The 19,121-nt window shown below is 43.6% G+C and overlaps 1 protein-coding gene across 4 annotated transcripts in view; it reads right to left on the reverse strand.

Moving 5' to 3' along the window:
* Positions 1–19,121, reverse strand: part of LOC112267285 (glutamate receptor, ionotropic, AMPA 4a) — a 154,393-nt gene that overhangs the window by 31,645 nt on the left and 103,627 nt on the right. The window lies entirely within an intron of this gene.

Below are 19,121 nucleotides of genomic sequence, written 5' to 3' on the forward strand. Positions count from 1 at the left end.
ACTAACCTGTTTATACTGGTAAATATCAACAAGACACTTCAACTAACCTGTTTGTTTTTACTGGTAACTACCAACAAGACACTTTAACTAACCTGTTTCTATTGATAACTACCAACAATACACTTTAACTAACCTGTTTATACTGGTAACTACCAACAAGACACTTTAACTAACCTGTTTGTTAATATTGGTAACTACCAACAAGACACTTTAACTAACCTGTTTGTTAATATTGGTAACTACCAACAAGACACTTTAACTAACCTGTTTGGTAATATTGGTAACTACCAACAAAACACTTTAACTAACCTGTTTATACTGGTAACTACCAACAATACATTTGAACTAACCTTATATTGGTAACCACAGATAAGACACTTTAACTAACCTTATATTGGTAACCACAGATAAGACACTTTAACTGACCATTATTAAAGACAGTATAATGGAAACATTGTAACTTTAAGAGCTTTCATAATGTATACGTCAGAATGTCATCTAAATGTTATATGATAAATATAGGAACACTTTTGTGAAGATAGCAATGTGATTTTAGCCTTCTAAATTAGATAATTGCATTTCATACAAACCTCTGCCAAGTCAGTAACCACGGCCACGTGAGCACAGACATTGTGGAAACGTGATCGAACTGCCCTCCAAGGCGAGTGCTTAAAAGCACTCTTTTACGCTTAATTTATTTGCGATGCATAAGCAACATTTTCATAGCCTACCTTGTCTCCTATGGCAACCAGAAACTCATCCACAGTGACAGTAGCTTCAGTAACACACCTGAAGCCGTGTCAAAGTGACAGGGATGGCGTCCCCATGTGGGTCGCCATCCCCACCAAATCCAGGGCAATTCCAACAAGAAATGCAATATACCTAGTTTCACCACAAAACATTTCAGTAATGATAACCTTAATCATGCCTCAAAAAAGGAAAACCACCAAGAAAAGGAAACAAAAAGAAAACACAGGCGATCGAACTCCACACCAAACACTCAGATTCCAAAAGCACTCCCAGCATGCACTGAGAGAGAGAGAGAAACAGTCCCTGTAGATAAGTTGATTTGGGTGGAGATGCAGAGTGAATTGGAATAAATTGTCACGCTATAGTGTTTCTGCATTCCACTTCTGTTCAACCTCACAATCATGCACACACACACGCTCACACACACACACACATGCACACGCACATGGTAGGTGGTCTAGAATTATTGTCTCCTCTGCACAGGGAGAAAAGTATTTTGATCTTTTGGATGTGAGGGGGTTGTCCTTATAGCTAAGTACTCTGTGTGTGTGTTTGTGTGTGTGTGAGCGGACTGTGTTCTGATTAGACATAATAAAATGTATTCTTAATAATCTATCCTGCCTTAGTGCTTGATGCTCTTTTTACTCATTTCTTAATAGTGTATCATTCAGTAGAGATCGTTAAAACCAACCAGATACATAACTCACTGTTGTGGTTATCATCAGACACAAAACAACACGACAATTACCTAGAATGACTTGAAAGCTCCATTTTCAGGAGTAATACTATCATTTGAACACACGCACACACACACACACACACACACACACACACACACACACACACACACACACACACACACGCACACACACAGTATTTCATGAAGCAATCAATAGAGTGCACTGGATTGTTGTCCATGACTAATGTTCCCATAACGCTCCCCTGCTGTCTTATATCGTTCTTGTGGCTCTGTCTTTGCTTTGATAGCTAATGACAGGCTATAGCACGTTATTATAGGCTTTGATAGCTAATGACAGGCTATAGCACGTTATTATAGGCTTTTATAGCTTATGACAGGCTATCACACATAATTGCAGGCTATGATAGCTTACAATAGGCTATGCCACGTTATTATAGGCTATGATAGCCTGCAATATTGTTTCATAGCCTATTGTAAGCTATGATAGCTTACAACTGGCTGTCACACATAGTTGCAGGCTATGATAGATTACAACAGTCTAGCACACGTTATTACAGGCTATGATACTTTACAATAGTCTATGACATGATATTACAGGCTATGATAGTTTACAACAGGCTATCACATGTTGTTACAGGCTATGATAGCTTACGATAGGCTATGATAAGATGAATGTGCAAGTAGAGATACTGGAGTACAAAGGAGCAAAATAAACAAATACATACAGTTTAGGGATGAGGTAGTTGGATGGGATATTTACAGATGGGCTATGTACAGGTGCAGTGATCTGTGAGCTGCTCTGACAGCTGGTGCTTAAAGCTAGTGAGGGAGATATGATTCTCCAGCTTCAGTGATTTTTGCAGTTCGTTCCGGTCATTGGCAGCAGAGAACTGGAAGGAAAGGCAGCCAAAGGAAGAATTGGCTTTGGGGTTGACCAGTAAGATATACCTGCTGGAGCGCGTGCTATGGGTGGGTGCTGCTATGGTGACCAGTGAGCTGAGATAAGGCAGGGCTTTACCTAGCAAAGACTTGAAGATGACCTGGAGCCAGTGGGTTTGGCTGCAAGTATGACGTGAGGGCCAGCCAACGAGAGCATACAGGTCGCAGTGGTGGGTAGGAAATAGGGCTTTGGTGACAAAACGGATGGCACTGTGATAGACTGCATCCAATTTGTTGAGTAGAGTGTTGGAGGCTATTTTGTAAATGACATCACCGAAGTCGAGGATCGGTAGGATGGTCAGTTTTACGAGGGTATGTTTGGCAGCGTGAGTGAAGGAGGCTTTGTTGCGAAATAGAAAGCCGATTCTAGATGTAATTTTGGATTGGAGATGATTAATGTGAGTCTGGAAGGAGAGTTTATAGTCTAACCAGACACCTAGGTATTTGTAGTTGTCCACAGTAGTGATGGAGTAGTGATGGTGACTTGCCAAAAGGACCCTTGTCGAAAAGACGTGAATAATTTTGGCGAGTTACAGTTAATGTGTTGATAATAATTGGGGAGCACGGAACTCAAATGCCTTTTGTTAATGCTGCCTCAGGGTACGCGTCTCCAATTTGTTCAATGTCCAATGAAGGTCGTTGACAGCATTCTTCGTATCGGCCTGGGGCGGGATGTACACAGCCGTGGCATTAATCACTGAGAACTCTCTCGGAAGGTCAAATGGCTGACATTTGATGAGTCGACAAGTCGGGAGAGCAGAAGCTCGCAAGTTCCTGTACGTTTTCCCCATCACACCACTTGTTATTGGTTAAAAAGCAGACACCACAGCCTTTGTTCTTGCCAGAGAGAGCCCGCTTCTTATCCACTCGATGAACTGTAAACCGTGCTGGTTGTATATAATCCGTCAAGTCTCAGAATGTGATGTCCCTCTGTAAGGAGATCCTCACTCTGAGTTCGTCAACTTTATTCACTAGTAAACATTGGCGAGTAGTATGACATGAAGATAGAAAGAGATGGAGATAAAGAGACATGGAGATATAGAGACATGGAGATAGACAGACATGGAGATAGACAGACATGGAGATAGAGAGACATGGAGATAGAGAGACATGGAGATAGTATCAGGTTTCAGGTAAGACCCAAGTGCAGACTGTGTTGAAGTAACAATGTTTATTGCAACAACAGGGGCAGGCAAACGACAGGTCAGGCAGGCAGGGGTCGATAATCCAGAGTAGTGGGGCCAAGGTACACGACGGCAGGCAGGCCCATGGTCAGGTCAGGAAGAGGTTGGGAATCCAGAGTCAGGTCAGGCAAGGGTCAAAACCAGGAGGATGAGATAAAGAGAGACTGGGGAATAGCAGGGACAAAACGCTGGTTGACTTGAACAAACAAGACCAACTGGTACAGACTGACAGAAAACACAGGTATAAATACCCAAGGGATAAGTAGGGAAGATGGGAGACACCTGGAGGGGGGTGGAGACAAGCACAAGGACAGGTGAAACAGATCAGGGCATGACAGATAGAGAGTGATGGAGATAGAGAGACATTGAGATGTGATGCAGAGAATGATGGAAAGAGAGAAGGTGCAGTGAGATGTACTGTGGTATTGTGGTTTTATTCCTGACCTTGTGAGCTAATGAATAAGTCAGCAGGTCTGTTGGCCTCAGTAGACAGAGGGGAGAGTTATTCAGTAGACAGAGGAGAGAGTTATTCAGTAGACAGAGGAGAGAGTTATTCAGTAGACAGAGGAGAGAGTTATTCAGTAGACAGAGGAGAGAGTTATTCAGTAGACAGAGGAGAGAGTTATTCAGTAGACAGAGGAGAGAGTTATTCAGTAGACAGAGGGGAGAGTTATTCAGTAGACAGAGAGTTATTCAGTAGACAGAGGGGAGAGTTATTCAGTAGACAGAGGAGAGAGTTATTCAGTAGACAGAGAGTTATTCAGTAGACAGAGGAGAGAGTTATTCAGTCGACAGAGAGTTATTCAGTAGACAGAGGGGAGAGTTATTCAGTAGACAGAGGAGAGAGTTATTCAGTAGACAGAGAGTTGTTCAGTAGACAGAGGAGAGAGTTATTCAGTAGACAGAGGAGATAGTTATTCAGTAGACAGCGGGGAGAGTTATTCAGTAGACAGAGGAGAGAGTTATTCAGTAGACAGAGGAGAGAGTTATTCAGTAGACAGAGAGAGAGTTATTCAGTAGACAGAGGAGAGAGTTATTCAGTAGACAGAGGGGAGAGTTATTCAGTAGACAGAGAGTTATTCAGTAGACAGAGGAGAGAGTTATTCAGTAGACAGAGAGTTATTCAGTAGACAGAGGGGAGAGTTATTCAGTAGACAGAGGAGAGAGTTATTCAGTAGACAGAGAGTTATTCAGTAGACAGAGGAGAGAGTTATTCAGTAGACAGAGGAGAGAGTTATTCAGTAGACAGAGGGGAGAGTTATTCAGTAGACAGAGGAGAGAGTTATTCAGTAGACAGAGAGTTGTTCAGTAGACAGAGGAGAGAGTTATTCAGTAGACAGAGGAGATAGTTATTCAGTAGACAGCGGGGAGAGTTATTCAGTAGACAGAGAGTTATTCAGTAGACAGAGGAGAGAGTTATTCAGTAGACAGAGGCATTAGACATTACCTTCCATTACTCTATTATTATTTAATATACACCCAAATCCACTTGGCCACCCACACACACACCCTAACCCAGACACCTACACCTACACACACCCTAACCCAGACACCTACACCTACACACACCCTAACCCAGACACCTACACCTACACACACCCTAACCCAGACACCTACACACACACCCTAACCCAGACACCTACACACACACCCTAACCCAGACACCTACACACACACCCTAACCCAGACACCTACACACACCCTAACCCAGACACCTACACACACACCCTAACCCAGACACCTACACACACCCTAACCCAGACACCTACACACACCCTAACCCAGACACCTACACACACACCCTAACCCAGATACCTACACACACCCTAACCCAGACACCTACACACACCCTAACCCAGACACCTACACACACCCTAACCCAGACACCTACACACACCCGAACCCAGACACCTACACACACCCTAACCCAGACACCTACACACACCCTAACCCAGACACCTACACACACACCCTAACCCAGACACCTACACACACACCCTAACCCAGACACCTACACACACCCTAACCCAGACACCTACACACACCCTAACCCAGACACCTACACACACCCTAACCCAGACACCTACACACCCTAACCCAGACACCTACACACACCACACAGCTGTAATTTCAGTGGTTTATCGACAGGTTAAAGGTCTTTCCCTCAGATAAATAAAGAGGAACAGTGATCAAGAATTAACTGCATGAAATAACCTGAAGATATTTTTCTCTCTCACTCTTCTCAAAGATTCTCATTTTCATTCTTAACCTCTCTCCTTCCTTCTCTCTCGCTCGGTCTCCCCCTCTCTATCGCTCTCATTCTCTCCCTCTCTCCCTTGTTCCAAAGCGCAGAGGAAGAGAGAGAGAGAGTGAGATAGTGGGGAACGAGAGAGTGCGAGAGAGAGAGAGAGAGCAGGCGAGAGAGTGACAGTGAGAGGGAGAGAACAGGCGAGAGAGAGAGAAGGCGAGAGAGGGCGAGAGAGTGAGAGTGAGTGACTGTTTTCCAGCCCACCCATGCATGACCCGACCATTGAGAGTGATTTAAACCGTTTTTGAGGGGCGGAGCTGGTGATTCTGCTCCATCAGAGACATGACAGGGTGTCGTATCACCATCTCAAGGTCACCCTCACTGTGAGCTAACGTTAGCTGGCTGGGTCGCTAGCTAACGTTATGTGTATGATCTTATTCTTTGTATCTCAAACACAGTTGCTTGACTAGTAATAGCAATAGAACCTGGTGGTTAGCTACCTGCAGATTCATGCAGGGTAGTAACATCATCAATTGTGATTATGGTCCATTGTGTAGCTAGCTAGCTAGCATACTTTTGAAAAACTGGATGATTACTTCCAGGATTACTTTTAAATTCAGGAAGGATGTTTTTGGGAAAAGTTCTTTGACACTTCTGTTTTCTCAAGACATTCAAATCAGCATTGAAAAAAGGCACAATGATGCCTGTGAAGACCACTATGATGATACAACAAATGTGTTTGATGGACCGCGGGAAAAGAGCAGGAACAGGCTTTTGTAGGCTACAGTTCAAGCCATGTCTTCCAATGGTGTGACTGCTGTCAGCATCCAAAGATTAGCCAACTTGAATAAACGCTTGGAGGTAAAGGATGACAGCAGTGGTGTTGTCTACGGTGATACAGATATCACTAATTACTGATATCTACATAGCCCATAAATGTGAATCACACTGCTGCTCTCTCATTTAGCTATTTGCGCCTTAAGGATTTGTTGTGGATGTCTGTTCACATATTTAAATGTAAATTTGAATCCAAAAATGGTTGAATTCAAGAGGTTGAAGCTGCCTATTTTTATTTTACTAGGAAAGTCAGTTAAGAACAAATTCTTATTTACAATGATGGCCAAACCCGGATGGCACTGGGCCAATTGTGCACTGTCCTATGGAACTCCCAATCACGTCCGGTTGTAATACAGCCTGGTTTCGAACCAGGGACTGTAGTGACACCTCTTGCACTGAGATGCAGTACCATAGACCACTGCACTCTGTCAATCATTGTTTCTGAAACCAGTGGACAGCCAGTGAAAAATGCGCTCATGCAACAGCTGCATAGTGCAGATCCCAGCCTATGGAATAAAAATAGTGCATTTATTACACAATCTAATTCATGCTGAAAAAAATTACATCCATTGGCCCAATGGACACATTCTTAAACTCTTACACTTTTTATGAACTTAAAGAGGAAATCTGTAGTTACTACATCCATTTTTGGACTTAAAGTAGAACGTTCTAAGTTCCTTGGCATACACATCATGGACAAACTGAAATGGTCCACCCACACAGACAGTGTGGTGAAGAAGGCACCACAGCGCCTCTTCAACCTCAGGAGGCTGAAGAAATTTGGCTTGTCACCTAAAACCCTCACAAACTTTTACAGACGCACAATTGAGAGCATCCTGTTGGGCTGTATCACCACATGGTACGGCAACTGCACCGCCCACAACAGCAAGGCTCTCCAGAGGATGGTACGATCTACACAGCGCATCACCGGGGACAAACTACCTGCCCTCCACACCTACAGCAACCGATGTCACAGGAAGGCCAAAAAGATAATCAAGGACAACAACCACCCGATCCACTGCCTGTTCACACCGCTACCATCCAAAAGGTGAGGTTAGTACAGGTGCATCAAATTGGGACCGAGAGACTGAAAAACAGCTTCTATTTCAAGGCCATTTGACTGTTAAACAGCCATCACTAACACAGAGAGGTTGCTGCCTATATACAGACTTGAAGTCATTGACTACTTTAATGAATGGATCACTAGTCACTTTAATAATGTTTACATATCTTGTATTACTCATCTCATATGTATACACTGTATTTTATACCATCTATTGCATATTGCCTATGCCACTCTGTCATTGCTCATCCATATATTTATACAGTATGTATATATTCTTATTCCATTCTTTACTTAGATTTGTGTGTATTAGGTAGTTTTGGTGGAATTGTTAGATTAGATTAAGATTAAGCATTTTGCTACACTTGATAGCTAAGGAGATGGAGAAAACACCTGTCTCCGGATTACATCTTGAAACTAAGGGCAACCATGACAGGGAGAAGCATCCATGATGTATACGGACAAGACAGTCTAGCTATTTACATTTTCAGATATTACACATTTCTAATTTTGACAGAAAGTTGTTTTCATTTCAAGTTAAAGTGTACTCTTAGCTAGCTAGCTAACGTTAGCTGGCTGGCTCACTAGCTAATGTTACGTGTATGATCTTATTACTCATATCTCAGAGCCATTTGCTTTGCTAGTCATAGCCTAATGTTGGCTAGCTAACATTGAACCTGGTTGGCTAGCTACCTGCAGATTCATGCAGGGTTGTAACGTCATGAGTTGGGATTATGATTCATTGTTTACCTAGCTAGCTAGCTAGCTACATGTCTTAACAAAAGACTCCATTATGCAAGTAACCATTTCAATAGAATGTCACCGGGACAACTGTTCATAGAAGTAGCTGCTCCGATTTCAGAGCACTCTTGTCGAATTTATGAACGCTCAACACCCGTTGAATGTGGCCGGTGTCAGTAAACGTTGGCAAAAAAGCCTAACCAGCTCTGCTAGGGTGAGTAAAATAGTCAGTGAGCTGTTTTCTCATTTTTGTCTTGAAGTAGCTTGCAAGCTAGCCAACGTTAGCCTTTATTGTAGAGTGGCCAGACGGAAGCCACTCCTCAGTAAAAGGCACATGACAGCCACTTCGTGTTTTCCAAAAGGCACTTAATGGACTCTCAGACCATGAGAAAGAAGCTAGAAGCTCTGGTCTTCCAAAAGGACAATGACCCTAAGCACACTGTCAAGACAATACAGGAGTGGATTCAGGACAAGTCTCTGAATGTCCCGAACTTGAACACGATCGAGCATCTTTGGAGAGACCTGAAAATAGCTGTGTGGCGACAGCTTGAGAAGATCTACAGAGAAGAATGGGAGAAACTCCCCAAATACAGGTGTGCCAAGCTTGTAGTGCCATACCCAAGAAGACTCGAGGCTGTAATCGCAGACCCAATTGAGTAAAGGGTCTGAATGTAAATTTTTTGTTTTATATTTTTAATACATTTGAACAAATGTCTGAACCTGTTTTTGCTTTGTCATTATGGGTAGTACATGTAAATTGTTGAGGGATTAAAAAAAAAATCGAATCAATTTTAGAATAAGGCTGTAACGTAACAACGTGGAAAAAGTCAAGGGGACTGAACACTTTACGAATGCACTGTATATTCAAAACGCATACTGCCTCCAGCTCATTGCAAAGTGGTGTGTGATGCTCTGAAGCGTGCCTAGTTACCTATGCACTTGAATGGGAAGTGCTCTTCAATTACCAGTTGAAATAAAAATAGTAGTTTTTAAATCATGAGCACATTTTTTTTTTACGGCTACGGTGTTGCGATTGCCTTTAGAATCTTTGCACAATGATTGTGCTAGTTAAATCATGTTTCACTCCAACAGCAACCAAAAGCTGTCTAAGTTGTGTCAGCAGCTCTCGCGCTACATCTGCTGGTATTTACAGTATATCAATGAATAGGCTAAAATGCATTATTTCGTAATGGGATTTTTATTTCGTCCCAGACTATTTTATTTAGCGGCTTAATTTTTTTTTTTGTGGCCGAAAGCTGGCTATTACTGGCTAACGGAAACCATGGTTTGTGTGTGTGTGTGTGTGTGTGTGTGTGTCTGTGTGAGAGAGATTGAGAGGAAGAATGTGTGTGAAGGTGTGTGTGTGGGTGAGGGATTAAGAAAACAGTATGCACACGTACACACGTACACACGTACACACGTACACACGTACACACGTACACACGTAGTGTACACACGTACACACGTACGCACACGCACGTACGCACGCACGCACGTACGCACGCACGCACGCACGCACGTACGCACGTACGCACGTACGCACGCACGCACGTACGCACGTACGCACGTACGCACGTACGCACGTACACACGTACACACGTACACGTACACACGTACACACGTACACACGTACACACACGTACGCACGTACGCACGTACGCACGCACGCACGTACGCACGTACGCACGTACGCACGTACGCACACGCACGTACGCACGCACGCACGCACGCACGTACGCACGTACGCACGTACACACGCACGTACACGTACACACGTACACACGTACACGACACGCACGTACGCACGCACGCACGCACGTACGCACGCACGCACGCACGCACGCACGCGCACGCACGCACGTACGCACGTACGCACGCACGCACGTACGCACGCACGTACGCACGTACGCACGTACACACGCACACGTACGTACACACGTACACACGTACACACGTACACACGTACACACGTACACACGTACACACGTACACACGTACACACGTACACACGTACACACGTACACACGTACACACGTACACACGTACACACGTACACACACACCACATAATATAAAGAAGAAAAACAAGACGGCAACTTTAGAAAATGTATTAAGTAGATTAGCCATGTAGTCATTGTGATGCGATGTGTCTGCTAGAGGAAACAACAATGAACCCTGAACCCTGTGAGGAATTAACTGCAAGATAGAGGGAGAGGGCAGGAGAGAGAACAAAATAAAAAGAGTGGGTGCGAGAGAGACAGGGAGACAGGGGGGAACAGAGAGAGAGAGAGAGATTGGGAGGAAGGGAGAGAGAGAGAGAGACTGTAAAGGTCTAAGTATAGGACTGTGTGTGAGAGAGAGATGCTCCTTCTCAGACTGCAGTGATCACTGCAGCAGGGAAACAGAGACTGACACTGAATACAAATGATCCTATAGACATTCAATACACTCACAACACAGTCTACCAATATACTTAGAAACGCCAAATCACAACACACACACACAATCACAAGCACTCATACTCAATCCAGAAATGGAACCACCTAGCTACAGACTGTATTCATCCAGAAATGAGACCACCTAGCTACAGACTGTATTGATCCAGAAATGAGACCGCCTAGCTACAGACTGTATTGATCCAGAAATGAGAACACCTAGCTACAAACTGTATTGATCCAGAAATGAGACCGCCTAGCTAAAGACTGTATTGATCCAGAAATGGGACCACCTAGCTACAGACTGTATTGATCCAGAAATGAAACTGCCTAGCTACAGACTGTATTCATCCAGAAATGAGACGCTAGCGTCCCATCTGGCCAACATCCAATGAGGTTGCAGAGTTCAAATTCAATTACAGAAATGCTCATTATAAAAATTCAGAAAACAAAACATATTTTACATAGGTTTAAAGACTAACTTGTTAAACCAACCACAGTGTCGAATTTATAAAATGCTTTTCCCGCGAAAGCATACCTAGCCCAGAACATACCTAGCCCAGAACATAGCCCAGTTGACAAATTATTACAAACAGTAACCAGCCAAGCAGAAGCGTTACAAAACTCAGTGCTAGAGATAAAATGAATCCCTTACCTTTGATGATCTTCATATGGTGACAATTAGAAGACATTAATTTACTCAATATGTTCCTTTTGTTCAATGAAGTCTTTTTATATCCAAAAACCTCAGTTTTGTTAGCGCGTTTTCTTCAGTAATCCACAGGCTCAAACTCAATCAAAATAATCAGACAAAAAAATCCAAATTGTATCCGTAAAGTTCATAGAAACATGTAAAACGATGTTTATATTCAATCCTCAGGTTGTTTTTTAGCCTAAATGATCTATAATATTTCAACCGGACAATAACGTCGTCAATATAAAAGGTAAACAAGAAATGCACGCCTGAAAAAGCTCTGCGACGCGTTAAGGTCCACTCGTTCAGACTGGTCTTACTCCCTCATTTATAAGAATACAAGCCTGAAACGATTTCTAAAGACTGTTGACATCTAGTGGAAGGCATAGGAACTGCAAATGGAGTCCTAAATCAATGGATACTGTAATGGCATTGTATAGAAAACTACAAAACCAGAAAAAAACTACTTCTTGAATGGATTTTTCTCAGGTTTTCGCCTGCTAGATCAGTTCTGTTATACTCACAGACACTATTTTAACAGTTTTGGAAACATTGGAGTGCTTTCTATCCAAATCTACCAGTTATATGCATATCATATCTTCTGGGCCCGAGTAGCAGGCCGTTGAATTTGGGCATGCTTTTCATCCAAAATTCCGAATGCTGCCCCCTACCCTAGAGAGGTTAAATTGCTAACGTTGGCTTTAGAATAACGTTGGGTATAGAATAACATTGGCTATAGAATAACATTGGCTATAGAATAACGTTGGCTATAGAATAACATTGGCTATAGAATAACGTTGGCTATAGAATAACATTGGCTATAGAATAACATTTGCTATAGAATAACGTTGGCTATAGAATAACGTTGGCTATAGAATAACATTGGCTATAGAATAACATTGGCTATAGAATAACTTTGACTATAGAATAACATTGGCTATACAATAACATTGGCTATACAATAACATTGGCTATAGAATAAGTATGAGATTAGCATATAATTGTGGGACGGTTATTACTCCCATTCACACATGGGGACAGGGGGACAAACAGGTGTGTGTATGATTATGTGTGTGTATGTATGTGTGTGTGTGTGTGTGTGTCTGTCATTACGAGGGCTGAGGCTGGAATTGGACTGTCACTCAAACTCATGGAGATTAGTGGGAGTCGACAGGTGATTTCAAGTGAGAGGGAGGGAGAGAGAGGTGGAGAAAAACAGAGTGAAGGGGAGGAGAGGGAGGGAGAGGGAGGGAGAGAGAGAAAGAGGAGAGAGATAGAGGTGGAGAGAAACAGACAGAATGGGAGGAGAGAGAGGGAGAGAGAGAGGTGGAGAGAAACAGAGAGAGGGGAGGAGTGGGAGGAGAGTTAGATAGAGGGCTGGGAGACAGGTCAAATTCAGAAGACAAATCACCCGGTCCTAATTCAATGTTCTCTTCCCTCAGGTAATGGAACATTGACTTGTACCACAAACACACGTACAAGCACGCATGTACCCATACACACACAAAGTTACTTTCTCAAAAAAAGCAAGTGCCACTCCTTGAGAGATTGGAGATTATTCAAATGTTACAGTATAGAGGTAATGCAGTGTGTCTGTCTGTCTGTCTGTCTGTCTGTCTGTCTGTCTGTCTGTCTGTCTGTCTGTCTGTCTGTCTGTCTGTCTGTCTGTCTGTCTGTCTGTCTGTCTGTCTGTCTGTCTGTCTCTCTGTGTGTGTGTGTGTGTGTGTGTGTGTACGTGTGTGTGTGTCCTAATGCACAGAACACAGGCAGCTGATCCTGTAAGGCTGATGTAAAGCTACATAATATGTCCATTAGCCTCAGAAAACCCGAATAAGCCCAGGTACCGGATTCCTGAGTGTGAGTGAGTAAAACAGTGTTGACCTGTGTGTGTGTCAGAGTGTCAGTGAGAGAAAGAGAATGTGATAAAGTGAATCGGCCCATTAGTCTGTCGAAAAAGTACCTTCCACGTACTAAAATACTCTGGTTAAGTGGTAGATACTGTACCTGCTGAAGGTCGGTCTTTCTCTCTCTCTCGCTTTCTCTCTCTCTCTGCATGCTGGGAGTGTTTGGTGCATGCTGGGAATTGTTTGAGCGAGTGCTAGCGCGAGTGTTCAGTTTTCATTTTCTTGGTGATATCCATTTTCTTCTATGGATGTGGTAGCAGTGGTGGTATTTCTTAAAGAAGAGCGCGTTGTTGATCGTATAGTTGAGCATGGCGTACTTCTTAAAGGTATGTTAATTCAAGTTACGGCGCTTTTTTCTCCGTCGACAAGGGTAACGATTTCGAATGTGTCACCGTTTATTCCCAATGAGCTATTGGAGCGTGAGTTATTGCGGTTTGGGAAGTTTGCAAGTTCAATTAAGATTGTCCTGTTGGGTTGCAAACAGCCTCAGAAAACCCGAATAAGCCCAGGTACCGGATTCCTGAGTGTGATTGGGAAATGTTTTGCAGCAGAAAAATATTGTTGTAGAAGGTAAGGATGTATCTGAAGAGCCATTTCCTCAGACTGGTGAGGAGTTGCACAGTACGAGTGCTGGGGTACAGGAGGAGGTTCATGTAGAGCTAGGCTCCCAGGTAGTGGAGAAAATGCCCACTACGAGTAATGGGGTACAGGAGGGGATTCATGTAGAGCTAGGCTCCCAGGTAGTGGAGGAGATTCCCACTACGAGTAATGGGGTTCAGGTGGGGCTAGTCTCCCAGGTAGTGGAGGAGATGCCTGGTACGAGTGATGGGGTGCAAGTGTGGAGTGTTGAAAGTGATGTGGTAGAGGGGAGCCAGGGGTCTGTGGACTCAGTGGATCAGGAGAAGGATATGGATATCTCTCCTGATACGATAGCAGCTGGTGAGGACTCAATTTACAATCTAGAGGAGGTAAATGGGTTTCTGGATCAGACTTTTGGGAAATCTGTGAAATTGGCAGATTTTTTTGATGTTGATAAGTTTGTGCGGTCAGCTGTGATGTTACAGAAGATGGTGGGGTTAGACCAGTTGAGTGAGTAGTGTTACTGCTGTCACAGCAGCAAAAGGTAATGGGAAACATGGTCAGGTTAAGAGAAAATTAAAACAATGATGATGATCATGCCTCATAGGGTGTTTATTTTTATCTTTGTCTGGTTTCTGTGGTTTCTTCTGCTTTTCCTTTCTCTTTTCTATATGGAGGTACTAAGGGTCGGTTCTCTCAATATTAATGGGGGAAGGGACATGAATAAGAGGCCTTGGGCATTAGAAGTAATAAAACAGAAAAGGCTTAATGTAGTTTTCCTACCGGAGACACATAGTGATGAGGAAAATGAGGTTGACTGGGGTATGTGGTGGGAGGGTCAGCATGTACTCAGTCATGGTACTAATTTCAGTGCTGGGGAGGCAATTTTGTTTTCCTCAGGCTTAGAGGTGACTGAGGTATCTACAACAGAGATTGTCAAGGTGGATGTTATGGGGTTCTTTTTTTTTTTTGAATGTTTATGCTCCTAATGAGGGTACAGAGCGTATTGTTGTTTTTGATAAAATAAAGGAAACCTTAAGACAGTGTGACCAAGAGGGGTGTATGGTTTTAGGGGGGACTGGAACTGTACAGTGGATTTTACTGTTGACCGCACCGCTGAAGAACCTCACCTGCGGTCAGCCACTTGCCTGTCTGGTCTATTAACTGAGTTTGAGCTTTCTGATGTGTGGAGAGTAAGGAATGCAAAAGTTAGGCAGTACACATGGCTAAAAGGTAATGAAGGTTGTGTCAATACAGCAAGGTTAGACAGGTTGTATGTATCTGAGCAATTTACTGTAGTAGGGTTGGAAGGTTAGACAGGTTGTATGTATCTGATCACTACTCTAGTAGGGTTGGAAGGTTAGACAGGTTGTATGTATCTGAGCACTACTGTAGTAGGGTTGGAAGGTTAGACAGGTTGTATGTATCTGAGCATTACTGTAGTAGGGTTGGAAGGTTAGACAGGTTGTATGTATCTGACCACTACTGTAGTAGGGTTGGAAGGTTAGACAGGTTGTATGTATCTGACCACTACTGTAGTAGGGTTGGAAGGTTAGACAGGTTGTATGTATCTGACCACTACTGTAGTAGGGTTGGAAGGTTAGACAGGTTGTATGTATCTGACCACTACTGTAGTAGGGTTGGAAGGTTAGACAGGTTGTATGTATCTGACCACTACTGTAGTAGGGTTGGAAGGTTAGACAGGTTGTATGTATCTGACCACTACTGTAGTAGGGTTGGAAGGTGTGACATTACTCCTGTAGGTTTCTCTGACCACCATATTGTTACTGTTGATATTCACTTGTCCTGGCCACGAAGGTCATCATCTTACTGGTATTTTAATGTTAAATTGTTACATGATGTCATGTTTTGTGAAAGGTTTTTGTTGTTTTCGGAAAAATGGAGGGTTACAAAAGGGAATTTTGAGTCGTTGAGACAATGGTGGGAGGTTGGGAAGGCCCAAATACGATTATTTTGTCAAAGGTATACTGCTCTGTCTCGTATTGAAGTTAAAGAGACTATCAGGGCCCTTGAACAGGACATCAACTCTATTGAATTGAAGCTGCTCGCTCAGAATGACCCTGGATTAGTCATGAAATTACAGGACAAGAGACATGAACTGAGGTCGTTTCTACATGAAAGAGTGAAGGGTGCCAGATTAGGTCTCGTTTCGCTTCCCTCAAGGATATGGATGCTCCTAGTGCTTTAAAAAAAACCTAGGACAGTCGACATTGCAACGTAAACAGATGGTCTGCCTTCTTCTCCCTGATGGGATGGTGACCACTGATGACAGTGAAATGCATCAACATGCCGTGGCCTTTATAAAAGTCCCCCCTTATGCCAGCTCGCTGGTCACCATAGCATCACCCACCTGTAGCACGCGCTCCAGCTGGTATATCTCTCCGTTCACCCCCAAAACCAATTCTTTCTTTGGCCGCCTCTCCTTCCACTTCCCTGCTGCCAATGACTGGAACGAACTACAAAAATCTCTGAAACTGGAAACACTTATCTCCCTCGCTAGCTTTAAGCACCAGCTGTCAGAGCAGCTCACAGATTACTGCACCTGTACATAGCCCACCTATAATTTAGCTCAAACAACTACCTCTTTCCCAACTGTATTTATTTTCTTTTATTTATTTATTTATTTTGCTCCTTTGCACCCCATTATTTTTATTTCTACTTTGCAAATTCTTCCACTGCAAATCTACCATTCCAGTGTTTTACTTGCTTTATTGTCACGTTCTGACCTTTATTCCTTTGTTTTATCTTTATTTAGTATGGTCAGGGCGTGAGTTGTGGTGGGCAGTCTATGTTAGTTTTTCTATATTTTCTATTTCTGTGTTTGGCCTGATATGGTTCTCAATCAAAGGCAGCTGTCTATCGTTGTCCCTGATTGAGAACCATATTTAGGTAGCCTGTTTTCCTTTGTGGGTCCGCTCCACGGTTACCAGGGGGGCTTCAGTGGGGCAGAGATGGGATGAAGACTTTTTTTTTTCTTTCTAAACTACAATGTCTTTCAGAAAAAGAACTGGGAGGGTGTAGTGGAGAAAGTGTGTGCCAGACTGTCAAGGTGGAAATGGGTGCTGCCCCAGCTGTCTTATAGTGGAAGGGTACTGGTTGCAAATAATCTTGCTGCCTCTACCCTGTGGCACAGACTAATGATTTTGCAGCCACCAAAGGGCCTGATACAACAGCTTTGTGTTGAGGCTGTTGTACAGTGACGGTTCTAGCAGCCCAGAGGCTGTTGTACAGTGATGGTTCTAGCAGCCCAGAGACTGTTGTACAGTGACGGTTCTAGCAGCCCAGAGACTGTTGTACAGTGACGGTTCTAGCAGCCCAGAGACTGTTGTTCAGTGACGGTTCTAGCAGCCCAGAGACTGTTGTACAGTGACGGTTCTAGCAGCCCAGAGACTGTTGTACAGTGACGGTTCTAGCAGCCCAGAGACTGTTGTACAGTGACGGTTCTAGCAGCCCAGAGACTGTTGTACAGTGACGGTTCTAGCAGCTCAGAGACTGTTGTACAGTGATGGTTCTAGCAGCCCAGAGACTGTTGTACAGTGACGGTTCTAGCAGCCCAGAGACTGTTGTACAGTGACGGTTCTAGCTGGGTTGACACAGCCTACACATTGATGAGGAGGTGGCTGTTTGGGCTTAGACAAACACCTTTTCCTCTTTAAAGCTGGAGGGGGGTGATTTGCCTGGCCTGACTCCATTTTATGAGTCTGTTATGCAGGCTTGGAGTTCTTGTCAAGTCCCGTAAGGCCCGCACGCCACCAGGGATGTGGCTTTTTGAAGTGCCTCTTTTTCACAACACTGCCATCCAGTCCCGTGTTCTGGGTTCAGCTAGCCTACGTTCATGCCTGTTAGGCGTGGGGTGTACCAAGCTGGATCATCTGATGCGGAACAGGAATAGATTGTTGGAGGAGCTGGGAGAAAGAGCGGGGATCTGATCATCTCGCCTTCTAAGGAAGGTCATCGCTGAAGTCTGTGACTCCTTGCTAATGCTTAATCTGTAGTATGTGACTGATACTTCCAAATCTGATCGGTGGAAGGAGGGTCTGGATTATGTGTTCCCTGCACCGATTGTTAGTGCTGCAGCGGGGGCATTCGAGGAGGACGTGGGGATGCTGCTTTCCTTCGATACCCCGAAGCTGGGGGAGTTCAAGGAGGTGGGAACGAAGGCCATGTACAGAATATGTGTAAAGGTGTCCCATGCCTCTTCCCTGAAGGGTAAAAGGCTGTTGGCGATCATTATACAAACTGCCTATTGATAAGAGGACAGCTGACCTCCAATGGAGGATAATACATGGATCCATAGCCACCAATATGTATCTGGTACACCTGGATCCTACTGTTGGGGAGGGGTGTCCATTCTGTGCTGAGTCTGAAACTCGGGTACATTTGTTTTTACAGTGTCCCAGGTTGGTCTGGATGATTGACCTGATCACTAATTGGTTCTCAGCATTGGGAGAGGTTTTCTCTTCCCAACTGCATATATTTGGGCCAAAGTACAGGTTTAGTCAAAAGGGTGTAGTTGTGTTGCTTAATTTTGTGTTAGGGGCAGCAAAATCAGCAATATGGAAGACCCGAAAGAACAGTATTCGGGGACAGGGGTCTCTGGATGTGGTGGGAATGTTGGCAGCAAGACTGAGGGTTTAGTTTGCCTACTATTTATCTGTTTATGAGTATATGGAGTATTCAGAGGTTGTTGGGTTTAGTTACTGTGGAGGAGTAATTGGAGTTGTGTTTTTAATTGATGTGTAACTATGGTTTTGCATGAGTATGTATTGTGTGGTGAGCTCCCAGACCCAATAAAAAATATTTTAACACGTCAGAGAAATCTCTCTCTCTCTCTCTCTCTCTCTGATGTTCTCCCTAAAGGTATGTGGATGGTGGACATTAATATTTCACTAAACTGCATTCTCAGGATATCAATAATAAAATGCTATATTCTTATAAATATTCTAAAAATAAAGCATGACTTTTTCCCCCGTTGAAGCATTAAAGTTTAATATGCAGCAAACCGCCAGTCTCCCACACAAAATCAA

Source organism: Oncorhynchus tshawytscha, linkage group LG13, assembly GCF_018296145.1.
Source record: "Oncorhynchus tshawytscha isolate Ot180627B linkage group LG13, Otsh_v2.0, whole genome shotgun sequence".
Classification (NCBI taxonomy): domain Eukaryota; kingdom Metazoa; phylum Chordata; class Actinopteri; order Salmoniformes; family Salmonidae; genus Oncorhynchus; species Oncorhynchus tshawytscha.